The sequence below is a fragment of the Molossus molossus genome, unplaced genomic scaffold (assembly GCF_014108415.1).
Source record: "Molossus molossus isolate mMolMol1 unplaced genomic scaffold, mMolMol1.p scaffold_m16_p_1, whole genome shotgun sequence".
NCBI lineage: Eukaryota > Metazoa > Chordata > Mammalia > Chiroptera > Molossidae > Molossus > Molossus molossus.
Window position 1 is genome coordinate 140,673,898 of NW_023425344.1, and position 5,085 is coordinate 140,678,982.

The following is a 5,085-nucleotide window of genomic DNA, read 5'->3' on the forward strand; positions in this document are numbered from 1 at the left end:
CTCCAGGGATATTTTGACAGTATCAACAATCTAGGTTGGGGGACAAGGTATTATCTTCTTTTCACCCATCTTCAAGTGGGGAAAGAGCTTCTAAACAAATAAATTGAAAAAAAAAAAAGCTACAATTATTTATAATACTCTGCAACACCACAACAAATACTAATTTTTATTTTAAAATACTATCACCAGAGGTTATTACCTAGAATAAGCAGAATTAGAAGAGCCATGAATTGAATTTTAAAGTGTTTCTCACTCCCAAGTTTACACTAAATCCACTAGAAAATACCTTAGCCTAAATACAACACCATTTAAAACATGAAGACCCTTTAATGGAAAATAAATTCTAATTGCCATCTTATTTTCATTTCAAGGGCATATTTCACACTGCAGGCCAAGACTCTATAATAAACCTAACTAGGGTTTTGTAAACTAAATATATGATAATTATTTTTGAAATGCTGAGCAAACCAAAATAAGTAGAAAATCTCATTCGTTATTTATCAATCAGAATACAAAATGTAGGTTTTTATTTAAGAATTCTCAACCAATAGTCATTAAGAAATATATTTTGTAGTCAATTTATATTTAATAAAAATTAGTTATATAAATTAAATAATGTGCTGTTATTTTTATTTATGGAAAAAATATTGATATTTTCAATCATTATAAAAAAAACTTATATTCTACATAACATTTAATGAACACATGAAATCTGGCTTTATAAAGTAACATTAATTACACAGGCATTTTTCAAGCTTTAGAAAAAATATTGGAATAATGCAAGGAAATAAGACATTAAAAATAATGTTTTTATATCTGCAAAATCATTTTAAATCAGCAATCTGTATTTTGCCTTAAATCATAAAACCACAGACATTAGGGCATAATTCATAGTTTAATAAAAATAAACCAAAGCATTCTAAAAATATGAAAGTATTCTGATGCAATAGACCTTAATTTGTGTGATAAATAAGGAAAATAATCATTTTATTTCACCACAAAAAGATATTGTAAGTCACTTGTCTTGTAAATTTGAATAGAAATTTCTAAAAGGCATACTGAGTTAGTGCTGTTAGATGATGCAATTACATTAACTATTTTCAGACAACTGTCTTTGACATTACTTCTGTGTAACCCATGTTGCTTCTTTGCTAAAATTAAAGTCATCTTTAAATTTTTTAATTAATTAATTAATCATGTATGCTCTTTAAAAGGGCAGTAATTGTGTCTTTTTTTACTTAGCATCATCTCCCTTGCTTCTCACATAGTGTCTGGTGTGTAGCAATATTTGCTAAATTAATGATTACATTTAAAAGTTGAATCACAGTAAGAGTTCATAATAAGCCATGTACAGCAGAAAAAATCAGAATCTAGGTAAAATGATTTATATTTAATATTTAACATACTAAATCCATGCATGCTAAACATTAAGAAAATTTGAAAAGAAAATTCATAGTCATTAATAATGACCTTGTACTATCCATATGCAAATATTTATGATACTACCTTGGTTTCTGTGTCAAAGAAAATTTTCTTAAATTATCATTACACTTGAAATTACATTGCATAAACATTAAATTATAGTACAGATTGTGGCTAATGTAGAACTTTTTGTGATAACACAGATGAAATGATCAATACATTGCAGACCTGTGTGACTTTGGAGACCATCACAAACTTTTGCTCCAAAAAAAGAGTTCTATGTCATATTTTATGGATGCATCACAATGATTCTAGAAAGTGAATTTTTAAAAAACAACACCTTGTCTGGCCAGTGTGGCTCAGTGTTTGAGCATCGACTCATGCACCAAGAGGTTGCTGGTTTGATTCCCAGTCAGGACACATGCCCAGGTTGTGGGCCCGATCCCCATTGTGGGGCATATAGGAGGCAGCCAGTCAATGTTCTCTTTCATCGATGTTTCTACCTTTCTTTCTCACTTCCTCTCTCTCTAAAATCAATAAAGGACAAAAATAAATAAAAGAAAATAAAATAAAAGAAAATAAAAGAATAAAATATAATAATAAAATGACACTTTAATGAAGAGTGGTACTTAAACATCTGACCAAAGAAGGACTTGTGGGCAAATATAAGTAATCTATCATTAGCCATCCTGTAGCTGCTGCACAGATGCCCAACCATATTGTTGTCAAATCAGCTTCCATGTTGCTACAGTGTCTTAATGAGGCATAAAATGTTCCTCTTTGTAATACAGATCTGTACACATCTTCATAAGGATAAAAGAGAATGATATTTGAAACATGGCGTCAGCCTGCCTTCCACTAAATCTCTCTTTTTTTAAAATTTTTTTTTTTATCCTCACTCGAGGACAATTTTCCAATTTTTGTTCAGAAAGAGTGGGAGGGAGAGAGAGAGAGAAACATCAACTTGAAAGGGACATATCGAGTGATTGCCACCCACACGACCAACCAGGGCCAGGGACAAACTACAACAGAGGTACGTGCCCTTAGTGGGAACCAAACCCGGGTCTCTCTGGACCGCAGGCTGACGCTCTAACCTCTGAGCCAAACCAGCCAGGCCTCCACTAAATCTCTTGGTCTAACTCTCCTTATTTTAAGAAAAACTATCTCCATGTATTCACTAAATATAGAATTTAATTTAATGCAATGTGAGTAGCATTATATCAATGGCTATGGAAAGTTAAAAATAAGTTTAAAGTTTGGTTCTTGCCTTTAAAAATTTCTTAAATTCTTTTTTTTTTTTTTTCCTGTGGTACGTGCCCCTAGCAGGAACCAAACCTGGGACTCTCTGGTCCACAGGCCGACACTCAACCTGTGAGCCAAACTGGCCAAGGCAAATTTCGTAAATTCTAACCAAAGAAGTGAGATTGGTATACATAAAATGGTCATCTTATCAATTGTACAGAAATAATAACATGACTAAAAACAGTACTAATTTTTACTAGGAAATGCTTCACCAAACATTTTTCTTGCCTTTCCTCACTTAATTATCCTAAAATTATAAATAAGGTAGATTCTGTTATTATTATCTCCACTTTATAGATGAGGAAAACTTAAGTTCCAAGAAACTAAAAATAATGGCCAAGGTCACATACCTGAAAGTAAAAATTCAGTCATAGTTCTGTCTTTGAAATATGTGCTGGGAAACACCACACCTCCTAAGAATTTGTGGATTGAAGCAGGCAGGAGAGGGGCACACTAAGAAGGGTTAATACATGATGAAGATCGATGTGGAGGGTGCTTTAACGAAAGACCTTGAACACTGGCCTAAGAAATTAGATTGACTACCATAGGAAATGGAAGACTAACATACAAGTTTTAGAGAATGTGATATAAAAACGGAAAAAAAGGAGAAACATCTGTAACAAAAATAAAATGAAATAAAATAAAATTTTTAAAAATGTGTTTAAAATACTATCCTGGAAATTATATCAAGCTAGATAATAAAATTCAAGTTATAGAAAACAAAGGACATAAGGAATAGTGATTAAATTAGACCAGAGTAATCATTTTGGAAATAGACCAAAAAATAAAAAATACATGGACTATCAGACAAAGTTCAGAAGGCTTTACTACATAGTTAAATGTGGACACTTCATAGACTATGAGTTCCTAGAAGGCACATAACAGCAAGAAACAATAATAATTTATAGGGTTTTCACAAAGAAAAAGCATTATGCCAATAGAGTCAACTCCAAAGGGAAGAATTAGAACGAGCTCAGGTAAGCAGCTAAGAATATAATTCTGTCTCCTAGAAATCACTAGAAAAAATACCTTTCTAGAGGAGCTTTCAAATGGAAAATGGGGAGTTTAATAGGTATTGAATTGCAGTTTTAAATGATTAATAAAGCTCTTACAATTTTTTTAAGTTGGTTCCACAACAATTGAATATACTCAACACTACTTAACTATACATTTAAAATGATTAAATTGTAATTCCAGTTTGGTCCTGGGAGAACTGTGGTAGATATATGTATATACACAATGGAATACTACGCAGCTGTAAGAAAGAAAGAGCTCTTATCTTTTGAGACAACATGGAGGGACCTCAAGAGTATTATGCTAAGTAAAATAAGCCAATCAGAGAAAGACAAATACCACATGATCTCACTTAATTGTGGAATATAATGAACAAGGTGGGCTGATGAACAAAAGAGACCAAGAGACATAGTAAAGAGTATGCTTCAGACTGACATACCACAGATTAGAGGGGTGGAAGGGGGGATGGATGAGATGAACCAAAGAACCTATATGCATGTATGCATAACCAATGGGCATAGACAACAATGCTGGGGGTGGTGGGAGGCAAGATGGGGAGGAGGGGATCTAGAGGGGTAAAATGGAGAAGCATCTGTAACAAAAATAAATTAATAAAAATTGAAAAAAAAAGTGGTTAAAGTGGAAATTTTATGTTATATGCACTAATCACAATTTTAAAATAGAAATTAAAATATATTTTATTTTACTAACTTTTTAGTACTCTAGTAGGGAACATGATATAGCTTATTTTAAGGAGAAAGGCACTGCATTAATAGGAAGGTTGAATCAGAGACCTTGGAAGATCTTTTCCAAATTCCAGAGTTTCAACATTGAATTTTTCCTCAGGATAGTTCACATGTCTTTTTTTTTAATTCCCAGAGAATGACCCAAGGGGATTGGCACTTCAGAGAAACAATTTCTCCAAAGAGGCAATAACTTCATCCAATGAAAATACTGAACCCCTACTATATCAGTTTCCTAGGGTTGCCATAACAACGCACCATAAATTGAGTGGCTTAAACATAGAAATTTAATGTCTTAGTTCTGGAAACTACAAGTCTGAAATCAAGGTCTCGGTGGTGTCATGGTCCTTGTGAAACCTGCAGGAAGTTCTTCCTTGTCTCTTTCCAGCTCCTGGTGGTTTGTGGAAATCTTTGGTGCTCACTGGCTTATAGCTGCATAACCCTAATCTCTGCCTTTGTCATCACAGGTGTTCTCCCTGTTTCTGTGTCTTTGCATGGTCTTCTTTTATTTTATTTTATTTTTTTAGTAAGAACAAGAGTCCATTCTAATTCAATATATCCTTATCTTAACTAATTACATTTGTAATTACTCTCTTTCCAAATA